The 27,306-nt window shown below is 37.9% G+C and overlaps 1 protein-coding gene across 14 annotated transcripts in view; it reads right to left on the bottom strand.

The window, feature by feature from the left end:
* Positions 1-19,113, bottom strand: part of HUWE1 (HECT, UBA and WWE domain containing E3 ubiquitin protein ligase 1) — a 141,528-nt gene extending 122,415 nt beyond the window's left edge. For 10 of the 14 annotated variants that reach the window (XM_081125940.1, XM_081125942.1, XM_081125941.1 and 7 more), the window contains exons 1-3: positions 19,003-19,113; positions 18,706-18,804; positions 12,751-12,887 (exon numbers count right to left, since the gene is read on the bottom strand). The gene's annotated coding sequence lies outside the window, so the exon portion shown is untranslated. Of the gene's footprint in view, positions 1-7,938; positions 8,013-12,750; positions 12,888-16,294; positions 16,591-18,705; positions 18,805-19,002 lie in introns of those variants that run through there. The other 4 variants (XM_081125948.1, XM_081125947.1, XM_081125950.1 and 1 more) reach the window with 4 other exon arrangements.
* Between the last annotated feature and the right edge of the window lie 8,193 nt (positions 19,114-27,306).

Genomic DNA, 27,306 nt, shown 5'->3' with positions numbered 1-27,306 from the left:
TGCATTCTTCAGCTCCAGTTCTGTCATATCCCTGAGTTTTCAAAGAAATACGCAGCATCTCTAATGATTAAATATCCTCTGTGTAAGGGGGAATTCTGTATTCCTGGATTTAAAAAATCCTCTAGTCCTGTATCCTGAAAGGTAGAAAAAGGCACAAACCTTCCATAGAAAAGCTAGATTAAGTATATTGCTAAGTAAAAGCTAGGCTTTAATGTCTTAAATATTCCGACAGAAGATTTATCTATATGGGGGAAGAAAGAGAGGCCTCAATAATGTATTTATTTGTTATCATACACACTGATCATTATTTTTGTATTTTAAGACAGAGAGTGATGAAAAACTACTGGAACAAAGTCAAAATGAAGTAGAGGACAACAGCATAATGGAGAGGCCTGGGAGTCAGACAGAACTGGGCTTAAACTCTATTTACTAGCTGTATGATCTTAAACAAGTTACCATACCACTCTGAGTCAGGAAACCTCTGTAAAATAAACAACACAGTTTGTCCACAGGATTGTGCCTGGCAAAGGGTAAACCATATCATTATTTGTTACATTTCTTTTAGCTCCAGATTAATCTAAGGGCAGCAATCTTATGCCAGATCTCCCCTCCTCACCCCACCCCCCCCAAAAAACAAAAAAGAGCCGGTCTTTTCAATCCTTCTACATGTTATCTGCATATGAAGGAGAACATAAAGTACATATTAATCTCCAGACTTGTTAGCCTGAAATACTAACAATTTTTTGTTTCATGAAACAAAAAATTAAACTAGGATGATGCTCTGGGTCTCATTCTCAAGTTAGTTATAAATAGTCTACTAAATAATGTTTGGTTGGGCCATGCCACTTAACAATCAGAGATTTTAAGTGTATCTGAATTACTTTAAGCCAAATCAAATGAATATGAGAGGAACGGAGACAAATTCTTTTATACGGTTTAAGAGAACAAATTATTTATAGCAATTATCGACATGATAGTAAGCTCCTTTCAGTATGATGAAAATAATTCCAACCTCACAGGTTTGTTACAAGGATCAAATTAGTTCACTGATTAAAAAAAAAAAAAACTTTAAAATACAGTGTTTAGAAAAAAGATCATGTCCCAATATACAGACATAACTGGCTCTGTTTGAGTAAATTTAACAGTACCACACACAGCCCAGCACATAATCATTTCGAATGTTCTTTAAATAAACCAAACAATGCAAACAATTGGCTGCTTTAAAATATTTGTATCTTTTAACATGAAAGGTGTTAGCTGAAAATGAAAGAACAGTATGCAAAGGTAGTCTAGTTCCCTGCCACCAACTGACTTTGTGACCTTAGGACAATCTGGGCCTCAAATATACATAAAATGGGAATTAATTACTAAGATCCCTTGAAACACTTTCTATAACACTTTGCCTTTGGTTCAAGATAAATGTTAAGTATTAAACACAACCAATCTGAATTATTCTCAAAATTGAAGAGCAAAAAGCAACCAAGCCAGTTTTCTACTTGGCATAAATTCCAACTTTTTTTTTTTATTGTTGACAGTATTACAGGTGTCCCCCATTTCCCCCCCTTTGTCCTCCCTCTACAAACTACACTTTTCCAAATAATTCACTTTTAAGCTTAGTACATTCTGAAAGATCAAATAAGTTTTCCCAAGATGAAAAATAGGAACTTTTGGGTAACCATTTGGATGAAAATAAGCCTGCAACACAGGTATGTGCCCTTGGTTAGAGTGTCGACCCGCACGCTGAAGGGTCAAGGGTTCAATTCCGGGTAAAGGGCACATACTTGGGTTGCAGGTTCCATCTTCAGCCCCAGTTGGGGTACCTGAGGAAGGCAACCACATCCATGTTTTTCTCTCCCCCCCCCCTCCCTCCCTTCTTTCCACTCTCTCTAAAAATCAATGGAAAAAAGATCCTTGGGTGAGGATTAACGACAACAAAAAGCACATACCTACTTCACACCATGACTCAAACATAAAAACTAAACTATAAAAGTATTAGAATATAGGAAAACATTCTTGTAATCTTGGCAAAGGTCTTCCAAGCAAGATACACAATCTAGAAACCACAAAGGAAAGAAAAAAGGGGGACAGATTTGACTACATAAAAATTCCAAACCATAAGCAGAAAACACTTGCAATAGAATAAAGAAAGGGTTAGTACTTCTAATATATGAAGACCTCTCAAAACTCAGTAAGACTAATAATCTGACTGAAAACCAAGTAAAAGGGCATGAACTTACAATTTGCAGAAGATATCAATATTTGCTCATCCTCACTAGTCTAGTCATTACAAAAATGCTAATCAAACCAAGGATGTGCTATTTGTCACTCATCAGACTGGTCAAAATTAAAAAGATTAATAATGACTTGTTTTGGCAGATACAGGTGGAGAAAAGGGCAATCACGGACGCTGCTAGTGGGAATGAAAATTCAATACTATATATTGCCTTTCTGGAGGACATTTTGGCAGTACCTATCTAAAATTTAAATGACCCAGAATGAATTCTACTTCTAAGGCCTAACAAAAAGAAATGATTAAATTATAGTAAGTCCATGCTTTGGGATGCAATGCAAACAATAAAAAGAATGGAGTCAAGCTATTTGTTCTAACATCTTAATTTGAAAGTTTTACAAGCAGGAAATTTAGTACCATAAAAAAGTGCCAAATTGACCGCATATTGAAAAGTAATAATCATAGTCAAAATGGCAAAGAAACTGAGCTTTCTTTGGGCTCGAACTGATCATTTACTTTTCTACTCCCTTAAATTTTCCCCATTTTGAGGGGGGAACTTTATTAGAAGGGAGTCACTTATACTGTACTTCCATAGACGACACCTGTTGGCACATTTAGAAATAGAGGTAAGTTTAAAGAAAAGATATAGCACAGTAGAAAGTTAACTAAGTAATTTGGGTTCAATGCCCGACGTCACCACTAACCAGCCCTGTTACCTTGGACAAGTCATTTTCCCCAAATCTAGGCCTATAAAATAAGGAGTCTGAAATGGATAATATCAAATATAAGGTCTTATCCCACTCTTCTGTTGGACATGGAGAAAATTATCATTTTGTTTTGCTAGAGGTAGAGATCTGAATTCACCCATGCAGTCTGCCTTTACTTTTTAAAAAGCAAATATATAATGCTCTATGTAAAATGCGTCTTCAAGACAGATAAGGAAATTAAAGCAGAAAATTGGAGCCCCAATTAGGTCGACAGACTGCAGGTATTCACTCTAGGCTGGAGGAGTCAAAGTAGCCCCTGCAAAAAATATGGCAGCAGATATAAGGAGGGGGCCATCTACAGCAATGAAAATGGGTCTGTCTATCCAGGCTTATGCTCTTTACTAATACTAAAGTATCAATCAGGGCTTACCCTGAGGTGCTGTATACTATAAATCAACATGGACTATATTCTAAACACAGCAGAGTGAATAATGCAGGATAGTCTTTCTAAAGAATGGTAAGTATCAAAAGCCTTGTTTTTGCACTTGGGGTCTACAAATTTATTAAGGAAATAAACATGGATGTTACAAAGATTTCTCTATTAGAATGTTCCTCTGTTTCTTTCCTTCATTCAACACATATTTACAAAACGTCTACTATGTGCTAGAAAGCATTGTTTAAGGTAATGAAAAACTAAGACTTAAAGGTTTGAACACAAGGAATTAGTTAATAAATTATAAATCATGCACACAATAGAATACAATGCAGTCATTAAAAACATTATAGAAGTATACATTATGACAGAGAACAGGAGTCAATATATTAACCCGGAACAGCAAATTTAAAAATACCACTTCTATATTTGTTTGGAGAAACAGCTAAAAAAAAACAAAAAACAAAAAAACGACAACTTGGAGAAAACTAAGGAAGTCTGAATATGGACTGGATACTATATAATATTAAGAATAAATTCCCCAGGTGTGATAATAGTATTGTGGTTTTATAGGTCCTTATTCTCAAAACATATATGCTGGAGGATTTAAAGATGAGGTATCATTTTACTTCATATGCTTCAGAAAAGTTAAATATATATAAATCAAATATGGCAAATTCTTAACAATTGTTGGATACAGCTGATGATATATACAAATGCTCCTGTGCTCTTCCTTTCAGCATTTTTGTTCTAAAATTTTCAAAACAAAATGTTGGAAGGTAATGAATTACATTTTAAAAAATTATTTTTTAAAAAAATGTTTATGCGCCCGGCCAGGCGTGGCTCAGCGGTTGAGCATTAACCTAGGATCCAGGAAATGAGGTTCGATTCCCGGTCAGGGCACATGCCCGGGTTGCGGGCTCGATCCCCAGCAGGGGGCGTGCAGGAGGCAGCCGATCAATGACTCTATCACTGATGTTTCAACTCTCTCTCTCCTTCTCCCTCTCTCTGAAATCAATAAAGATATATTTTTAAAAATTATTTAAAAACATTTATGCTACACAAGCATAAAGAAAAACCTTGGAAGAACATACTGTACACCAACATATCTCTGAATGGTAGAATTTCAGATTTCTGTGTTCATCTGTATTTTTCAACAATAAGCAATGTATACTTCTATAATCATGAAGAAGAGTAAAGATAAAATCAAGAAAGTGTTTTCAAACAAGTTAGAATAAAATGAACAAATGACTAAAGTCTCATTCCCAAACCACTTATTAATTTTACAACTCTAAAATAGTATGCAAATTTACTATTACACAAGAGATAACAGATCGTTGTGTAGACAGCACATAGTTTTTGAATTTCTACTTACATGAGTATTTTATACCATTTTCACAGTATAAAAATCCAAGCAATTCATGGTAATTATCACTGAAGGGAACACTGTGTTAAAGTATTCCGAAAAAGTATTTCCCTTTTGCCTATAGTACCTCCCCAGTAAAAGGCTTTAGGCAAAAATATATGTTAAAAATTATCAATTTGGGGAGGGAGTATGTAAGTTTTTATTATATTATTCTCTACTCTATAATATATTTTATATTTCTCAGAAATAGAAATGCAAACATTATAGAACAAGCTTAAGTTCCTCTTGACCACTCCTCCCAAATAAATGTATCAGTTTACTCCAGTTTTAAAAATACATATAAATAGCATCATATAATCTATACTATCTTGCAACTTGCCAAAATTATCTCCAAAATAGCAGTATTAATTTATACCACTTGTGAGCATTATTTAAAACCAGACTCTTCCCTATATTTCTGCTAGGACTTGCTATTTCCATTTTTTTTCTTTTCTTTTTTTTGCCAATCTAATGGTTAAAAGAGATCTCATCTTAATTTGCATTTACAATGTTTACTTTGAGTATCTTTTCTTGTTATTAGACATTTTTTAGTTCCTATTCTGGGAAAAGCATGTCCCAAATATTCTAAATGTTACTCTCATCATTAAGATGAGAACACACCACCCTGGCCAGTGTGGCTCAGTTGGCTAAGCGTCATCCCGTGCACTGAAAAGATGCTGGTTCAATTCCTGGCTAGGGCACATGCCCAGGTTGCAGGTTCCATCTTGGGTCAGGGTGCATACAGGAGGCAACCAATTGATGTTTCTCTTTCACATCGATATTTCTCTCTCTCCCCCCCCTTCCTCTCTCTACAATAAAAACATATTTTTAAAAAAGATGAGAGCACACCAACCAAAATGTTAATGGTGACTGAATATGCTGTAGAGTAGGAATCTTTTCTCAAAATAAAAACACACTTTCTAGTTTTTCCTAAATTAATTCAGCAATAAAAACTGAAAATGACAAAATGGCTGAAAATAATCCTTTTAGATTAAAAAGTATTAGTTTCAGGGTACTCTACTACAGGTGTAGGTAACACCTTTCAGGAGTTTATAAAATCAAGCTAAAAGAAATAAACACATCTAAAGTACAAGTATTGTGAGGAAATGAAACAATGATTGAGGCTATTGATTCATTTGGGATACATTTAACTTTCATTTGTATAGCACTTTTGAGTCCATGATGTACTTTTCATGTATCTTGTTTAAGCCTAACAAAATTACTATGTGTCATTCTCTGACGCCCTCCAGTAAACTGCTATAGTCCATTTTGTTCACTCCTCAAGTTACTGCACAGATCCCTTTGATTGTGATTTACAAGTCTCCCTCCCATAGACCATGCTGCCCTCCATTCTCCAGTTGCTTATCTTTTTATTCCCATTATCTAGCAGTACTATGTCCTCAAATACTTGTTGAGTGAATGAGTTATCATCACCCCCATTTAAAGGATGAGGAAACGGGCTTAATGATCAAGTAATTTTCCCCAAGTAACATAGCTATTAAGTATTTATTTTACATAAATTATAATGGCTTTATCGTTGTAGGGCACTCCATAATTAAACATTTTAAAATACATCATTTCACTTTAATGTTCACAACAGCTGATGAAGTAGGCTTTCTGATTACCATTTTATAGATGAGAATGAAAATTCAGTGATAAATCATAGGCCCACTCAAATCCTAGTTTATCTGAAGTACAGCTGTCTCTTTACATACTTGATAGATTACTAACTGGGTTTAGGAGCCTTTATTTTTATGGGGAAAAACATCTAGGGGGATGGTAGAGGTGAAGGGAGAAAGCAGTTAAAAGCAACAGGACAGAAGCTGGACACAAGGTGTAGGTCCATCTAAACACCATAAAATAATATTGTAGTGTCACATGTAACACTTTGAAATCTAATCTTGGCCCAGAGAGTTTTCTTAATATATTAGTCTGTATTCACAGAAGACAATTGCAGGCTTTCTCACATATCAGCAGCCTCAAAGGGCGGGGAGGGACACAGAGCTAAGAAGAACTTTGAGAAACAATAGGTTACATTATGCATGGACAATGCAGGGGAAGAAATGGTAACACAAAGGAAAAGGCTAAGGAACTTTAAACATGATCTCACTTAGTCCTTAATTGTACTGTGAGTTTCTCAAAGGCAGAGACCAACTCTCATTCATTTTGTTCCCAGCTCATAGTACTTAGAAATACTCAGTAAATATTTGTTTAGTTGAATGAAGAGAGGTAAGATGTGAGAGAAAAAGATAGAATATTAATTTAAAAATATTTTCCAATTTATTAAGCACTTACTATGTACCCAGTGCTGTACTTTTTAGATAACATATATCAGAAGTAATAATTACCTCTTTTCTAACCTGCTATATATGATGCCAATCAAGTATGTTAATAGTGGTGATACTGATGACTATTAGGAAGATTCATTATGGGTTACTAAGGTTACAGCAGAACCTTGAACAGAACAAACTTGAACAATAGGGGGCTGTGTAGACGGAAGGAGATCAGGGCAACCAATGTATTGCATATCACCACAGAACTGGATAAGACACTTCACAGGGTATGAATGTGACTCCCAAGGCTTGTCAAAGTGAAAAACTACTCTGGTGGAACATTTAGTTATCATTGGCCAGAGTCTTAGCCCCCAAATGACCAAAGAACAAACCCCATTCCTTCCCACTACTGATGACCCCAACACAGACTTGAAGGGTCCAGACACGCTTTGCTAATTGGCCATCACTTCACCACCATGGCTGACCATCTCTGAGCTGTTGGAGGCGTTAAGCAAAATTGTATGTTAAAGAAATTACCATCTACTGACTACCTACAGTGTACTAGCACCTTACATTTTCTCATTTAATCCCCATAACCCCACAACTATGGTATTTTCCACACAGAGGCAACTGATACGTTAGGTTACTTGCCCAAAGTGACAGAACAAGTAAATGGCCAGAAGAAATTTTAAATCGAGCATTTTTCCTGCCCTTCTTATATAAGTTATATCACTGAGTATAACCTTATAAAATTATTCCAGCTAATATATGAAAAAAAAAATGATGGAGTTAGAATATCACCATTTTGACACTTTCAATGAATTAACAGATCTAAGCTTTGGACAACAATGGCTGTTAATATAAAAAAAAATCCAAGACATCATTACAACCTGATGAATATTGTGAATGAAAACAGCACTGCCAAAATTCTTGCCAAATGGAATGAACTTGAAGTTATTAAGTCTCTGGATCCAGCTGTTAATCTGGAGAAAATACAGAGGACAGAGGAACATGTTGAACTGTACCAAGTATGCAACTAGAAAAATTCAGTCTGTGGGAAACTACAGGTCAATGGCCTGAGTTCAACAGATATAGTATAGGGAAAAGAAAAGCAAAAAACAGAAGCTATAGATATTTAAAAGACAAATCAAGTTTTTCAAAAACGGACAAATTATACTATCCAGGGACACACACCTGGATAATAAAACCATAACAAAATGCAAAGAAGTGATTACTATAAAATCAGAACAGCAGATAGTTTCCGAGGGAGGATGTTGTGATTGGGATGGGCACATGGAAGGACTTCTAGGGTGACAGGCAGAGTTTTAATTCTTGATCTGGGTAGCTGTTACAAAAGTGTTTGCCTTAAAATAATTCATTAAACTATAAATTTGTTTTTGGGTGGTTTTCTTTAATGTATCTTTACTGATTTCAGAGCGAGGGAAGTAGAGGGAGAGAAACAGAAACATCAATGATGAGAGAGTCGTCATTAATCAGCTGCCTCCTGCACACCCCCAACTGGGGATAGAGCCCGCAACCCGGGCATGTGCCCTGACTGGGAATCAAACTGCAATCTCCTGGATCTTAGGTTGATGCTCAACCGCTGAGCCACACCTGGCCAGGCTTGGGTGGTTTTCTGTATCTGTATTCTATTTTTTTTGCAATAAAAAACATTTTAATCACATGAAAGCTGCTTACATATGGCATGATTCCACTTGTATGAAATGCCCAGAACAGACAAATCTATAGAGACATAGAGTAGATTAGTGATTGCCAAGTACTGGAGTAGTTGGAAAAGAGAAGGGAAGTGACTACTAACGGGTACTCAGTTTCCCTGAGGGGTGATGAAAATGTTCTAAAATTGAAATGTAATGGTTATACAACTGTGAACATACTAAAAACCAACGGGTTACTTTAAATGGGTAAATTACATGGTACATGAATTATACCTCAATAGAGCTGTTGAAAGAGTCTAAGACACCCCAGTTAAGCCAAGACACACTTTTAAAATACAGACGGGTAGAACCCGAGAATGTGAATTTCTGACAAATTCCCAGGTGATACTGCTGATACTGATATGGGGCCATATTTTGAAAGCCACTTCAACAAAATATTTCAAAACTGCTTCTAGAGAAGGCAGTACTAAACAGTACTGAAGAGTGAAGTATTTTTACTCAGAGACTAAGAAGGTAGTCCAGGAAAAAAACCACACTGTGCCTCACATTGTTCTATTCCAGTGGTTCCCCTGATCAACAACTGCATCTCCTAGGGAATTGTTGGAAATGCAAATTCTCAGCACCCAACCTCCCAACTTACAGAATCAGAAATCTGGGGGTAGAGCCCAGCAATGTGTTTTAGCAAGCCCTCTTAAGTGATTCTGATGTTCCATAAAGTTTCAGAACCACTGTTCTAAGCATTTTATATGCATTAACTCAGCTAAACTTCTCCAAAACCCTATGAGGTAGGTAATTTTACAGATTAAGAACTGTGCACAGAGGTTAAATAATTTGCACAAGATGACACAGCTGGTAAGAAATGAAATTAGAACTTGAACTCAGGGAGTCTGGCTCCAGTGTTCTTAATTGCTATGCTGAAAGGTACTACCATCTATAAAAACTCAATTAACAAAATCTAATAATAAAGAATTAGTAGTGGAAGTAAGAAACAAAAAAGCAAAGACCAGGAGAAATATGCCTCATTATAAAGACAATAATCGCAGCAAATAATGAAATCATTAAAGCAGTCTTCCAAAAGTGTTCCAAAACATAAAGAGCCACCAAATACAATATGCCGAAGTACTTCCAGAGCAATTATCTCTGGTATCTCGTTATAAGGACTTAAAGCCTGGGTTATGCTAAAGATGGTACATAAGTTCATGGCAGCATGTTCACACTTTATCAATCTTTAAAATCTAAATGATTATACTAAAAAATCATTCCAGAAAAAATTTGCATCACCCTACTCCTAGTCCTTTTTAGTTACTACTTAAAGATTATTGAAAAGAAAAATCGCTTTCTTTCTCAATATCTAAGACTACACTATCAGAATCTCAAGGTTGAAAAAGAATTTCCATATTCATGTAGTCCAACCAAGAATCAAGACTGTATCTATCTACAATATCAATCTCCACTTAATGATACATTCATAAGAAGCTAAAATAAATTCCAACTTTCTGTAAAATCACATTCTGGGAACAATTCATGTCACCACTGTAATTTTTAAAGCCAAATGGTTAAAAACTTTTTTAAGGGGACTAACAGTTGAAAATGCTCAGGTTAAAAGCCCAAACAAAACCCATAGTTGTTTTACTCACAGAGAGCCACTCCTTCACCATCTGAAAGTATTGCTATAATCAGAAGACCAAGCTGATCAACAAGTACATCAAGTTTTAGCAACTCAACCCCTATGACACATCAAATGAGAGGGCTTCCAAAGAATCTCTGGAGTTGAATTATCCCTGACATTAACATATAAACATCTGGTAACCAGTCATTGAGAAAATGAGCCAGAGAACAATACAGCAAAACACCCAGAACCCAAGTGTTTATGACTATCAACCTTATAGATGGTGAGACCACTGTAATGCAGCCTAATATGGTTACAACTACACATTAGATTTTAACAACTTAATCTAACTGCAGGAGAGGTAATATGGACTGTAAAAAGCATATATTTCCAGAGCAACCAAGTTTGGCATTTCAATAATACTTTGAAACCATGGTTTAAAACACACAACAAAAGAAGAAAAAAAGCCAACAGCATTTCCATTGTAAACTTTTAACTGTTAAGAACTCTGGAAACAATTCAAATAATAAAATGTCTATGTGCAAAGCTCTGTCCCCAAAATCTACAGTTATCCTAGTTTTACAAACTCAAAATTAGAAGGTTTAAGTGAGCTTATTCAAACTTTCTAACTACAGAAAATAGGACAGGGGTAAATATCTAATCAGCATATCTAATGTGCCTGAAATTTTTTTGTGAAATGAATGGACTTCACTGCATTTCCCAAGAAATCACTTCTTTAATACTTAGTCTATTTTTCAATTAGCAATCTGATTTCTCCATTAACAAATAAAGAACTGAAAAGTCTGAAGTCATGATCCATAGCATTGGATTCACAATCATATTTCATCTAATACCTCAAAAACTTTCATGATCTCTACACCCTCTCTACCCCTTCAATTTGGAATCACTCTCATTTTACAGGTAGGCACAAATGGCCTTGCTCTGTCCCCATCTGTGCTTAAGTCAAAGGCTGGCTGGAGTCTGTGTCCAACTTTCATTCTCAGGTTTTGATGGTAGAAAAGACAGACAGTAGATCCCAGGATGGCCAATGCTACACAAGGAAAGAAATGAATAGTTTAAAGGATTTTATGCTGGGGGCGGGGGGGCGGGGGCGGGGACACATCATTTCCGGAAGAAATAAAATGAAAAATAACAGGAAAACTACAGTTGTGTAAAATTACTGAAAATCAGAATGTATGTGGAAGCTCTCAAAAGTTGTTTAGTACTGCCAGTTCAAAAAGTATATTCCAGCCAGAGGAACTCATCACTAAGTCTTAGTAGCTTAGAAGTTATGGGTCAGAGTAGCTGAGATACCAACATCAAAAGAATAAAAAGCAGCATTATGACATAGTATAAAAATAACTAAACCACCTAAGGAAATTGAAACCATGATGAAAAACCCCAAAGGCACAATCAGGTCATTATCTAGGAAACATTAGCTTCTTCCACAAGGAGGCCTACTTTTCATGTGGAGCAGTAAGCAGCGCCAAGACATGGAACTGAAGTCAGGTATCAATTAAATCAGACTCTGCCACAGAAAAAAGAATCCATGACTAGTTATTTTGGGATAGTGCCTAGGCCAGCAGTATCAACCCCAACTGGGATACAGGAGATTACTGTCATTGTTCCATTATAATGGGGTCCTCCAGGGTCTTTAACTTAGCAAGAATGGGTTAGATACCACTACTGGTATATAATCACCAAATGTGGGAAAAACTATAGGACAAGTTTTTCAACAAATAAATCAGAAGAAAAAAACAAAAGGGAGGGAACCTGTGGATTAAAATAGATTTAAGAGCTATATCAATCCTTTGTGATAAACGGACTTTCTTTGGATCCTAATTCAAACTATCAAATTGGAACACTAGCTTCATATTTGGTATTTTTAAAAAAGCATTAATTTTTCTGAGTTGTGATATGGTTTTAGGTTATGCCTATAGAGCCCTTATCTTTTAGAGATACAAATATCTGCAAATAAAAATATGACAGCAGGGGTTTATTTCAAAATAGTTGGGGGGGGGGCACTGGGTAGAAATATAGACGAAATAGAATGGCTACAAGTAGGTAACTGTTAAAAGCTGGTAATAGGTACACAGGAGGATCATTATACCATCCAATTTTTTATGTTTGAAAATTTCCATAGCTCTTTAAAACAGAGCTGGTTAGACAAATCTTGCAATTTTATTTTTTGAGTGATACTTAAGGTGAATTAAAAAATCATGTACAGACAGAATTCATTCAAACAGTTTAATTCAGTAATAAGCTCCACTTAAACGCAAGAACCAACTAGTGCCACTTAAGATCAATGTTAGAAACCAGAGTAACTCAATTCAGAATGGAAAATGTACACACCTCCAACATTTCCATTCCAGGAAGTAAAATACAAATACTACCCACAAAGATTTTAAAAAACTAACCTAAAATCACAGCCAATCATACTCATCCTGGTGGGAAATACCAACACTGCTCCAACAGCTTTCTGAACCTTCCTGACCAAGTCGGTCTGCTGGTTCCTCTGGAGTGCTAACACACTCAGGTCAGACTACTGAAGTACCTACAAAAAAATGTGGGGGTATACAAACATTTATTAGGGTGCAGGGGAGTTAACCATTATTATATCAATGTTCAAACATAATCACAGTTATTATTTCTTAAGCAATTGCCCTCACATATCAATTTGCATTTTTCAGGACCTGCTTTGAACAGTAACAAGAATTCAGAACCAACAGCTAAAACAATTCTTCTAATCTGACAACACTCCCTGAAAACTCAACTCAGTTCTCAAACCAAATGAAATTATAGGGGTAGTGATTATTCTATAAACAATTTTTATCCTCATGATAAACTGGTAACAAGGCAGTGTTAAATTTATTATTTTTGGTAAAAGAAAAATTGCACACACAAAAAATTTTCACCTTTATACATGCTTTTTGGCCACACTGGGAGACAAACAATAAACACCCTAGAAACTCAGGTTGAACTTTGCCACTGAACCTTAGACAAAGTTTTTAACTGGTATTTCCACTCCTTTCTCTCTTCTCAGAGATCTACCTAGAATATATTAAACCTTTTAGTCTACACCTAGATTGTCATTCCCAGATTTATTCTAGTTCTAAATGACAAGAGTCAAATTAAAGTTCAGTTAATTTCTAATCATTGCTGACCCATTGTAAAGAGCACCTAGGCAAAATCTCAAAACAGAAAGTGATCCTCTGACCTCCAATGAAAAAGGAGGGAAATTCTATTACCTCCAAAGGACTTTAAATAGACCCTAAGGCTCAAAACTAGTGTCCACATATAGTTAATTACTGGATGGTTACTCACGGTAAATTTTTAATCCTAGGTAAGCTTTTCACAATCATATTCCTATTTCAAACCTCATCATCCACCAAGGTAACTAGAAAAAAGCACTCATTTTAATATGGCTCTAATCAAAATATAACAGTAAGTAAACTACCTCCATATTGTTAAGTCAGAATGTTGGAAAATGTAAAATGTCAAAAGAGTAACAGAAGGTAATGTAATGTATTAAAGAATTGACAGTAATTCCCTTTGGAAAAGAAAACTGGTATCCCAAACAACCCTTCTAAACTCTCACAGCCAGGAATTATCCTGCCCAGGTAAGACCAAATACCAGATCCCTACAATGATCTGAGGTACCAAACAAAGGAAGTAGGGGAAAAGTACTATGAACATTTGAAAACGAGCTAGCAAAAGTTCCCTTTATTACTATGAAATGCATGGCACCAAATCTCATCTAGGATAAATAACAGGACAGACTGCCTTTGAAGGAGTAGGTGGGAAGAGGCAAGGGATGAGGCACCCCTTCTAAAAGACAGAACATGGGGGGGGGCACGGAGGGGTGTTTTCGAGAGGAACATTATGGCTGGTGGTTATTCCAGGATAGCGATTTTGCACTAAAATTCCTTGACTACAAGGTTAACGCAGGTGGGAATCACATCCAAACATCAGGAACCATTCAAGATAAGAGTTTGGTGTTGGTATGGGGAAGGCCTGGGGGTGGGGTGGATGCAGGGTGGAGGGGATCCCAATGGGGGGAAAAAGGGACATCTGTAACACTTTTAACAATAAAGATAAATTTTAAAAAGATAAGAGTTTGGCCTATGAAAAGGGAAAAAATACAGAACTGATAGGATTGGCCTAGAAATATATGAAAAAATTAAAGGAACAAAATCTCTTATTCCTAGATCATAAAACTACCACATCACAGATGTATCTGACAAGGCATTCTTACACCAAGAAAAAGTAGCCACAATTTACTGTGTCTACCACAAGCCAGGCACTTTACAAAATGTCTAATTCTAACAACTACAAGTGCTACTATCCCCATTATACAGATGAAGAAACTGAGAATACGAAAAGTAGTTTGACCATGGTCACAAAGTTCAACATGAACCCAAAGCATAGAGTATTTTCACCATACTAGGCTGCCTTCCTTTGACTGGGGAATGTTGGTGTCTCCTCAACCTAACAATATTGGGGGTAAAACGATACTGAACATGTACTCTAGAAAGGAAACAATAGGCCTATAGTAATGATGGAATGGTGGGGGTAGAAAAAAAAGTAGAACAGGGCAAAGACTGAGAGGCAGGAGATAATCTATCAAAGCTATTTCATTTTCTAGCAAATGGGGGTGGGGAAATGTAGTCGATCCGGACAGGAAAGTATCTTCTCTCTAGGGAATTCAGCTCCTGCAGAAAAAGAGTATGGGGGGGGCAGGGAAAAGAAGGATTAAGAAAGGACTAGCATGTAAGAGGTGGTCAGAAGCAAACACAGATTTTCACAGACCAACAGGTCACAAGACCTCAGAGAAAGGCAGGGAAAAGGGGCGGTTCCCGAGCTTTCATGGAGGATGGAGGTGTTTCGCGGGGTGTAGAACAAAAATGTGGTTTACAGGAGGATTACCCTCTACAGTATTTTAGCTGTTTTGGGGGCGTGGGGTTGTTATGAAGGGAAGACTAGCAGGCCCTAGAATGAAGAGGTCACGAAGATTGCAGCCATCCAATCATCAACCCATTCACTGTTCCACCTGAGAAGTTGAACAGCATGTAGAGTTGGAGGAATTGGTGCCCTGTACTTAGATTGGAGTCATAAAGTGCAAAGACCTGAGGAAATGAAAGACTGCTATGGCTCCATCCATAAAGGTGGAGTAAATGAAGGGAAAGGAAAAGGTTCTATTCAACAGTCAAGAGGACCAATGGAAGAGAGGAAACCGGACAGGATAGGGGACTTGGGCAAAGCTCTTACTTAGGACTGGGCAAGAGATGACATGGAAAAGCGGTACCTTCTCCTCTTAAATACAGCCTTAAATATCCACGTAGATAAGGAAGAGTGAATGGGACCACAGAATTAGGGGAGAAGTGGGAGGAGTACGTCAGAAGTACCAAAGCTTGACCCCTTAATCAAAGACCATGGGAGTTCGGGAAGTAGAGTCTACTTCAAGAAAAACTTAGGTGATTGATTTGGGCGGCCGCAGGGGCGGAGAACGGAGGCGGGCCCGCAAAAAGGTAGGGGGGGTAGGGAACCAGTCGTCGTAGGTTAGTCCTCGTCTCCTGACCGCCCAATCTAACCCCCAACCCCACACCCCACGAACTCCAGGACTCTCGCCCCCACCCTTCCCAATCCGCCCACTGCGGCGGCGACAACGGAGGCGTTGACTGACTAGTGGGGCAAAGGCGGGCCCACACGCGGCTGAGGCCCGGGAAATGGTGTCGCCTCAACCGACTCGAGACGGGATGGTCTTTGCCTCAGGTTCGGTTTCTCGGCAACTCGGCGTTCCGCCAACCGTCACCTCCATACCGTCGGGTACCTGAGAGGCGTCACAAATGCGGACAGCCAACACCTCAGTTTCTGGTCCTGGCCGGACAGACATCAGCTTCCGCCGCCATCTTAACAGCAAGCGGACCGACCCTAGTCACTGCCCCCCCACCTCCAAGCTACCTCCGCCACCGCCAAAGGATCCCACGAGGACGTAACGCCACTCCCGCGAGAACTCATGGGCTAAGAACAGCACGAGCCGAAGACGCTGCCGTCGCCTCCAAGGCTGCTGCAGTCCGTGGCTGAACCGCGGCTGCCTCAGCGCGATCCCGCGAGAACCTCTACCGGACGGGAAAAGCCAGAGCCCAGCCCTTCCCAGACCCCCTCCTCCCACCAAAGCCGAAGTCGCTACGGCTCCGCTCTCAACCTACGCGAAGCGAAAAGCAAATGACGCACAACCTCACGAAGCGTCGAGGGGCGGAGTCAATCTGCCGCCACTGGCTCCCGCATGCGCCGTGACAACTACCGCGATATTACGTTTTAGTCTCTACGAGACCTTTGAAATCACCGCAGGATGCCGCCCGCGCCTCGTCTTTAGGAGACGGGTTCTCGCGAGACCGAGTGCACGCTCCTAAAAAGGAGAGAGGCGGGGCTTCATGAAAATGACTGGGAGTTTTTCGGGGGAAGGGAGGAACCTCCCGTCTTGCAGGGATCTCGCCTACCACGAGGTTTCCGACCCACTGCGGTGCTGGCTGCCAAACCTCGCGATGACACAGCTCAGCGCCAAATCTCGGCCATGTCCAGAAAACTGCCTCCGCCCCCGATCTAAGGTGTCTAGAGCCTAGTGCTAGAGGAAAATTTAAAAAGTCAACCTGTTTATTCTCACGCTTCCGGGCAGAGCTGTACCAATTAGACAAACTCCATTCTAGAAGAGGAGCAATGGGTCTCCCATTGTTACCTGCCACCAGGAATCACATATTATCCTGGACTAACACATAAAAGACGTTCAATCTCACAATAAGCAGCAAATGCAAATGAAAACAATGACATAACGTTTTTGCCCATTAGATCGCGGGAAAAAATTTTAAGACCTTTAATATCCACACTCCTTCCCTCGCCGCACTGCAGGCTAACCTGAATCCATCTTAATCTAACTAAAGGGTCACATCGCTAGTTCTAGCTACAAAGTCACTAATTTTAACTCCTGAGGCTTTACCTTGGTATAACCAACAGACCCAATAAAGTGGTTTTCTCCAAACAAAGGAGTCTGCCCTCAAAGGAAAATTGAAGCTTCCTGGGGGGGGGGGGGGGGGGGGGCGGGCGGGATGTGCGTGCTTGTAGCTTTTAATATGGCAGTTTTTCCACGTCTAGGCAACAATGTTTCTCCAATAAATCTGGGAATACAATCTGGCTCTAATTGTGGGCTTTTCTATTCTAATACATTGTTCTGTCCATTGTAATTTAAATATAATTCCTTTAGAGTACATTTTAATACCTGGTAGTATAAATACCCCCATTTTTACTTATCTTTTAAGATATTTTCTCGGTTATTCTTAGCCATCGTTTTTTCCAGATGAACTTTAGAATCATATTAAGTTCCAAAAACTTGGTATATTTATTGAAATTGCATCAATTGTATAAAGCAACATGGGGAAAATGGACATCGCTACAAAATTGAGTCTTCTTTTCTAGAAGCATGTATCCCTTCTCCGTGTATGCAAACGTTCTTTTATCATATTCCTCAATAAAGTTTTGTAGTTTACTTCTAAGTAATTTTACTTGTTTTCTTTCTATTGCGAATGGGGCTTTTTCTAGTATTAAATTTTCAAAATGCTTATTGTTTATAGATAGGAAGACTACTGATATTTGCCTATTTACTTTTCTGGCAAATAAAGAATATGTTCAACTTCAGTAGTAATCAGGGAAATGCAAATGAAAACAATGACATACCATTTTCTGCCCTTTAAATTGATCAAAATTACAAAGATTGATAATAATTTGTGTTGGCACAATTGTGGAAAAATGGGCACTCTCGCACAACATTGGAGAGTGTAAATTAACATAGCCTTTTGGGATGGCAATTTGGACAAATCTATCAAAATTCAAAATGCATATACACTTTGACCCGGCGATTACTCTTCTAAGAATTTCTCCTACAGAAATACTCACACATGTGGATGAAACATATACAAATCCATTCATTATAGCATTGCTTGTAATAGCCCCCTCCCCCAAAAAGGGAAACAAGCTAATGTACATCAATCCGGAAATGGTTAAATAAACTGTAGTACAATCATACAATGCAGCTGTTTATACATGAGACAAATTGAAATTCCCTGATATAGGAAGATCTACAAGACATATTAAGTTTTTAACAAGCAATTTGCCGAAACGAATATGTATTTGCGTGTTGTAGTACCATTTAGATCTCAAAACATACATATACAATGCCTAGTAGTTACCCGCGAAGCCTGCCCGCCCGCCCCTCACCTTCCCCCTCCCCTGAGGCCGCCTTCCTCCAACCCGTGAGAGAAACGCCGAAGGCCCGGCCTGTACTCCCTCTAGGGCCACTTGGCCACGGCTAATGCCGGTACCTCGCATCCCCACTGTCGGCTGCTGTCTCGCCGCGCTGCCGGCCACTGTCCCGCTGCCCCCGAAGATGCGGCTGGCTCTCCGCTGGCGCTGGCCGAGGCCTGGGGGAGGGGAAAGAAGGCGGGGTGGTGGGAGTACAGGGACAGGCCGTCCGGCCCCTTCACCAGCCTCTCACGCAGGCTCCCCAAGGCCGCCACCTCTGAGCTTCCGCACAGAGTCCCGTGGGAACAACCCCGGCGAGGAGCCGACGGGGCTACGGGAGCCAAGCCCTCCCCCTCACCCGGGGGAAAGACGCTCACCTCGTCGGCAAGAGCTCCGCGGGGCCCGCAGGAGCGTGCCGGGTCCGGGGCCCTGCTTCAGCCCCGCTCCCCTCGCTCGCCCTCCGCTGAAAGCCTCCCCCTCCGGCTCTGCTAACAGTGGATCCGAGGCTCCACCCCCGTCTCGAGAAGCCCCGCCCCCGCCCCTGGGGAGGGCGCTCCCTCTGTTGTAAACCCTGGTCTCTCACCCGGGGCTGCGCCCGAGCTGCTCCCGGCCCAGCAAACTCAACCGTAAAGGATAGTAGGGTCTCTAAGGAGTAGGGATTTGATTCCAGGCAAGATGGAAGCCGCTGAAGGGTAACAGGATTTGATTTACGTTTAAAAATTAACAATCTTTCCAGCTGCCTTGTGAAGAATGGGGGGCAAGAGGGCAAGCGGGGACACAGCGTGGTTGAGGGCGGGAGACAACTTGGGCGCAGACCACACTGAGTTCACAAGGGCAAAGCCTTGGAGCACTTACTTCTAAGCACAAAGTAAGCCCTCAATAAACATTCTTTTTCTCCTTGGCATTATTTGGGGTGGCAGTGCGGTTGACAAAGACCTTATAGAGGATCTGTATTTGTGAATGCATAGGAAGAAAATGCATCTCCTAGGAGATACCCCTAACTATTCACTGTGTTTCACCTGGGATGCACAATAAGATTGCAGGGTGAGAGAGGAGAGAGGAGCTTTGTCTCGCAACTCCAGATATTTCCGTAAGGTTTCAGTTGTTAACAAAAAGCGTGTATTAACTCAGTATTTTAAAGTATAAAGACAAAAGCACTATCCAAAATACTCTGGAGTCATAGGGGAAATAAAACTGTAATTTTACTCTCCAGTTCTAATTCAGAGCAATGGCTCATGCCCCGAATTGAGAATCTGACAAATGGACCCACTGCCGGTCAAACATATATTTACACATAAAATTTTGTGTAAAATTTCAGCTTTGTGGAAGCCCCTTTGAGATAGATCAGGTCATTAAATATTCTTACAATGTGGGTTTTTTGTTTTTTTTAAATACATCTATTGATTTCAGAGAAAGGAAGGGAGATAGAAACATCAATGATGAGAGAGTCATTGATCAGCTGCCTCCTGCCTGCCCCCTTCTGGAAACCGAGCAGGCAACCTGGGCATGTGCCCTGACCAGGAATCCAATGGAGATCTCCTGGATCATAGGTTAGTGCTCAAACCCTGAGCCACGCTGGCCTGGGTTACAATATTATTTTTAATGGGTGAATAATATTCCATTGTAATGCTAATTATTTAACCAAGAACTCCGCGTTTAGGTCTTTTTTATTATAGACATGAACTTTGATGTAACTAAATATCTGCATATTTCTAAGATTTTTCTCAAGGAGAAATAGGTAGAAATGGAGTAGCTAGGGTTAAAAGGTCACAGGCTCTCCAGAACAATATACTGTCCCACCAGAAATATATGAGAATTCCAATTTATTTGGATATTTCCATACCCTCACCAATATTGCTATTATAGTTTTCAAAAAACCTTTTAATCTATTAAGGCCTTTGATTCTAATTAAAATCTCTCACAGCATCTGCACTAATTCTAATAATCCATGGTCTCTGCTACTAATTTTAATCCCTACATTTCTACTGTTAATTCCTTGGCCCCTTAAAGTCTAGTTCCCCAACTCCTAATTCTAAAATCCCACATACCCCCAACCCTAGTTTTAATTTCATCCTGCAGCAGCCTTTAGTCCTCTTGCCAGTTACACTTCTTTTACAATCCTAATTCCAACCAACATCCTCCCACAAACACACACACTCCAACACACACACCTGTTGTTTCTATTTTTCTCATTGTATAATATTCAGAAAATATATGAAAGCATGAAGAAAAAGTGAAAAGAAAAAAGTTGTAATACCACCACGTAGAGAGGACCACTATTTTTTTTTAAATATATCTTTATTGATTTCAGAGAGAGGAAAGGAGAGTGAGAGAGATAGAAACATCAACAATGAGAGAGGTATTGGTCGGCTGCCTCCTGCATGCCCCTGACTGGGGATGGAGCCCGAAACCCAGGGATGTGCCCTGAGGGGGAATCGAACCCTGATCGCCTGGATCCACGCCCAGCCAGACAAGAGGACCACTATTAAGATTTTGGTTTTATGTCCCTCCAGTCTTATTCTCTGCATTACATATGTATTTATAGTTCTAAACAAAAGTATTATCATAGCATGTTATTATTTAATAACCTAGTGAATATTGTCATATCATTAAATATTTGTCTATAACATGCTCTTAATGGGAACATGGAGAATTCTTTAACATGTAATTAGCTTTTTGTTCTTTTTTTATTTAAAAAATGTTTTCCTAATTACACCTGAATTAATGCATTATTACAAAACACAAGACAGGCCCTGGCCAGCGTGGCTCAGTTGATTGAGTGTCATCCCCATGCAACCACTGGATGTTTCTCTTTCACATGGATGTTTCTTTCTCTCTCTCTCCCCCACTACTTCTTTCTTTAAAATCAGTAAAATTCCTCATACATTCCTATACACATATAGAAACACGTAGCTTCATTTTGTGTTTTTACTTTTAAAAATATATAAATGATATCCTATTTTATATATTGTTTTGTTAATTGCTTTATTCACTTACTATGGCTTGAAGATCTTTGCATGTTAGTATATATAAATCTACCTCATTCATTTTACGAACTGAATAGTAGTAGTCCATTGGATGAGTGTACTACAGTTAACTATTGATATAGTTACCTATTGATAAATACATATTGTTTTCAATCTTTTACTATAACAGTGCATTTTTTACTATCAACAGTGCTACAGTGAAAATCCTCGTATATGCTTTTTCTGCATTTGCTAAAATATTTCTTTTTAAAAATTTTTATTTATTGAATTTAGAGAGGGGGGAAGAGGGAAAGATAGAAACATCCATTTGCTGTTCCAGTTATTTCTGAGTTCATTGGTTGCTTCTTGTATGTGCTCTGACTGGGGATAGAACCCACAACCTTGGTGTATCAGGACAATGTTCTAATCAACTGAGCTACCCAGCCAGGGCTAACTAAAATATTTCTGTAAGATAAATATAGAGAAGTGAAATAGATGGCTCAAAGACAGCACATTTTGAAATGTTAGCCTGTAATGCCAAATTGCCGTGTAGGAAGATTCAATTTACACCACCAGCAGTGAATAAGAATAACCATTTTCCTAAATTTTTATCCATACTGGTTATTAAACAATCACTTGAATGTTTTGCCAATGTGATGGATAAAAAATGTCTCATTACTTGCTTTCCCTGATTTTTATTGAGGTTAAGGAATATTTTCATGTGTTTGTTGGCCATTTGCTCATGTTGTGTCCTGACTTGCCTGTTCATATCTTTCATCCATTTTTCAGTTGGGTTGTTTGTCTTCTTAATATTGAATTCTGTAGTCTGGAAATAAATCTTTGTTACATGTGTGGGGACATTTTTTGCAGACTTTTTTTGCTTATGGGGTCTTTTTGGGTATAGAGGTTTAAATGTTGATGTATTCAAATTTATCAGTTCTTTCTTTTATGACTTTTGCATTTTGAATCTTGCATAAGAAGGCCTTTCTACACCAAGATTTAAACATTGTTCTGTATTTACTCGCAACGTTTTAGAATTGTTTATGTAGCTCTTTAATTTTCTGAAATTGCTTTTTGTAAACATTTTCCTCAGTCATTAAATAAATATTCTAACAGTGATATGTTTAATAGGTGAATATTATTCCATTGTAATACTACTTGGTGTTTCTTGGTATTTCTCTAGGGCCCTAAACATTCATTGAACAGATCATTCTTTCCCTTTATCAAAAACCCAATTCCTAAACATATGCATTTGAATGTAAATCATCAGTTCAATAGTACTAAAATCCGTACCAGTGCCAATACCACAGTTTAAGCACTTAAGCTTTAAATTATTGCTTCATATCTGCTAGGACAAGCCCTTCTGTCTTTTCCCCCACAAATTTCTTGACTATTCATGTGCATTTTCTTTCAGATGAACTTTTAAATTAGCATGTAAAGTTCTCTAAGAATTCCTACTGGGCTTTTGATTGCATACATTTATTTCATCAAATGGTGTAGGATATTTTATTCGACAAACCAGTCTTCTATGGCTGTACCTTCCTGTTGTTTCTAATTGACCACTGTTATAAGCAGTTCTATAAAAGACAGTAAGAAAAATCTTTGCTTACCATTCTGATTATTTAACTACAATAAATTTCAATAAGGCAAAGCATATTCAAGTTTTGGGGGAGGTTGATAGGTATTACCCAATGTACTTTCAAGAAAGATTTTACCAATTTACATTCCCATGGGGTGTATGGGTGTGTCATTTCCCTACCCTACTGCAGGACTGGGTCATTGTTGGGGTTGAACCTTTGAAAATTTGCTAGGCAACACATCTCATTGTTTTGCTGATGTATTTTGTACAGATGGTCCCCAACTTACTTACAATGGTTCGACTTATGATTTTTTTACTTTAAGGTGGTCTAAAGCAATACTCACTTAGTAGAAATAATACTTTGAATTTTGAATTTTTATCTTTTTCCCGGGCTAATGATATTTAGTACAATACTCTCTGGTGATGGCGCTGAGCCTCAGCTCCCAGTCAGCTACTCGAGCACGAGGATAACAGACACTCTACAATGTACTGTGTTGCCAGCATTTTTCGGATATTGTGTTTTGAGCACATTTAAGGTAAGCTAGGTTAGACTATGATGTTTGGTAGGTTAGGTGTATTAATTGCATTTTCAGCTTAAAGTATTTTCAACTTATGATGTGTTTATCAGGATGGAACCCCATTGCAAGTAGAGTAGCATCTGTATTTGTTTTCTATTACTACATAACAAATTACCACATATTTAGCAGTTCAAAACAACCTTATTGTTTCGCAGTTCTATAGGTCAGAAGTCCTGGTGGGCTTGGCTGAATTTGCTGCTAAGGATCTTACAATGCCAGAGTCAAAGTGTCCCCGGACTTGGCTTTTATCTGGTGACTCTGGGGAAGAATCAACTTCCAAGTTCATTCAGGTGGTTGTCATGAATCGGTTCCTTGCACTTGTAGGACTGAGATCCCCATGCTTCCAGCTTCTAGAGGCCACCCACATTTCCCCTCATGTGCTCCCTTCTATCTTCAAGCCAGCAGTAGCATGCTGAATCCCTCCTTTGCTTGGAATTTCTCTGACTTTTCTTCCTCCCACTAGCCTGAGAAAACTTTGCTTTTAAAAGGGTTTTGTGATTAGAGTAAGGCTATTGGAATAATCCAGAATAATCTTCCTATTTTAAGGGGAACTTTAATTACATCTGCAAAATCCCTTTTGCCACATAATGTAACATAATTACAGGCAAGATATCTCATCACAGCCACAGTCCGGAAATTAGGGTGGGAAATGGGGCGGGGGCAGCCTTTTAGGATTCCGCCTACCATTGATTCATTTTCCCTTTTTCAAACAACTACATGAATCATTTTGGTTGTAAAAGATTCAAACATCACAGAAGTACTGTAATCAGAGCAAAACATGAAAGACGCCTTTCACCATCCTTCCCCTCCTACCATGCCTGTTTAAAAGTAGCCCTTTATATTTTTTGTGCATAATAGAACATCTTTTTGTAACTGGCCACTCTACCTACCTTCCTTATCAGTTCGAATAATTTTTCTATTCATTCTCTTTGGCTTTCCAGGTGGATAATGATATCATCTGCAAATCATGATTTCTCCTCCTTTGTTTTATTTGTAATTTCTATATGCATTTACTTGACATATTGTGTTTTATTGAATTTCTAGAAAAATGTTAAATAGTAGAGGCAACAGTTGGCATCTTTGTCTTTTTCCAGGTTTTAAAGAAACTTCTAGAGTAATGTTTCCCAAACTGATGTTCTGGATGATAATAGATTTTTATCTATTTTATTATAAATATTTTCATACATACAGCAAAGTTTAGAAATGTTTACAGTGAACACCTGCATACCCACAACATATATTTTAATGTTCTGCTATACTTGCTTTATCACATAGCTATCATCTATCTATATGTCCATCAGTCAAATCATGTTATATTTTCGACGCATTTCTCTATTTTAACTAGACTATAGAGGTTTCTGTCTTCTTGATATTTTCAAAGAACTATTTCTCAGATTTACTTCCCTATTCCACCATTTTTCTATTCTCTACTTTAACAAATTATTTTCAGCTTTTACATTTATTAAATCTTCTTCTAGCTCTGTTTGTTTTGCTCTTTTCTTTGTAATGGTTTATGTTAAATGTGTGGTTTATTCATTTTCATTCTTTCTTATTTCTAAAAGCATTTAAGGTTGTAAATTTCTTTCTGTGTTTGACCTTAATATGTAGTGCTTTCATTCTCATTAATTTCTAGTTTATAATTTTGTTTTTTTAAATCATTTTTTATTTTTCAATTACAGTCGACATACAATATTATATTAGGTTTCGATCTCTTCTTTGACTGCGAGTTATTTAAACGTGTTATTTGATTTTTGAAGTGGCTGTTTTTGTGGATAGAGCTTAGTTATATTGCATTGTGGTCCAGTAATGTGACTTTTATGATTTCTAATATTGAAAATGTATTCTGCTTTCTTTTGTGACTCAGTACACCACCAATTTTTGCAAGGGTTGCATAGACATCTTTTTTATTAAAAACTTACTTTATAAGATACAACTTATCTGCTTCTCTAATTTTTAAATATATTTTAATGGAATATTGTTTGGTTTGTATGTTTATGACAAGATGTTCTTGGTAGATAGTATATTTTATCAGTGTCTCTCTTTACCTTATTTAAAACTTTTTGCCTTGGATACTAATATTTCTAATGTTCATACTATCATTTCTATATATATACATATCTTTTTTGTGTGTTTTTCCTGATTACAGAATGCCAGGCAAATTTATAAATTATTCAAATAGAGTTAACAACTGTTAGTATGGTATATATTCCTCAGATCTCTTTTCTATCTATACATTGATATATATGTATTATAATACAGATTTTTTTAAACCAGAAAAAGGGGGTACTCGTGCTATATGTTTTACAACTTGCTTTACTGACTTAATGTTCTCTTGACATTCTTTCTATCTCAGTGATTATACATCTACCGTATCCTTTTTAACTAATCTCTGAGCTGACATTTATACAAAGTGCATAGCCTATCATTATCTTTTTTAAAAACATCAAATATCACTTCAGGGACTCCTTCCCTGCTTCCCCCAAACTGGATCAGGGCACTCCATAATACACGCTCATCATACTCTGCTATTTTACTCCCTAGGCACCCAAGACAATTGTACAGTTGTGTGTGTGATTAATGTCTGCCCTGCCCAGACACACACTCCACACACTCTGCACTGGATAATGAGCTCCTCAAGAGCTGGACCATGTCTGTTTTGTTTATATTTGTACCCCAGCACCTCGCACAGTGCCTGGCAATTGTACCTGTTCAACAAATACTTTTTGAAGGAATGAATGAATCAACATCCTATGAGACAAGTACTACAATTATGCCCACTTTACAGGTTACAAAGTTATGCTGATTTAAGTAATAGTAACAGTCACCCTATAAGAAATCCCCTGAGGATTCTCAGAAATAAGTGGATGAGGTAACAATCGATCATGTGTTTCTTAATATGTCAATACTTAAAGTTTTACCTTATTTTTTAATTAGTTGCATAGAGTAGATGATCCTTTGGATTGTTAATAAGTTTTCATTATTATAGAGTGTGAAAATGAACATCCTTATAAATAGCTTAGTACATGTATATACTTCTGTAAGACAGACGCCTGGGAATGGAATTGCTGCAATGAGGATATACATTTTATAATTGGATAGATATTGCGAACTTGTACTCCAAAAGAGATTATATACATTTATATTCATAGTAGCAGAGTATTAAAGTGTTTTCCCCATACCTTCCCAAAGCTGTGTATTTCACTCATTTTTTTCTTTGCTACTCTGATATAAAGTGATATTTCATTGCTTTAATTTTCATGTTTTTGATTTTTTGTGAAGTTGAGCACCTTTTGTATTCTTCTATTTTCAAATGTGTTGCCTGTTTGCAGTTCCTTGCTCATGTTTTTATTGAATTTAGTGTTTTCTTTTGATTTGGAATAACTTTTTATATTGTGGATAATAACTCTTTGTCTGTCTGTCCCAAATATTTCCCAAATATAAAAGTTTGTTATTTGTCTTTTAACCTTGTAAATTTGTTTCTTAGAATATAAAAATTTTAAATATTTTATGTAATCAAATTACAAATCATTGACTTTATAATAGCTGGCTTATGTGCTG

Source organism: Miniopterus schreibersii (genome assembly GCF_964146895.1).
Source record: "Miniopterus schreibersii genome assembly, chromosome: X".
Lineage (NCBI taxonomy): Eukaryota > Metazoa > Chordata > Mammalia > Chiroptera > Miniopteridae > Miniopterus > Miniopterus schreibersii.
The sequence above is the reverse complement of the archived record's forward strand: the minus strand, read 5'-3'. Positions and strand labels throughout refer to the sequence as shown.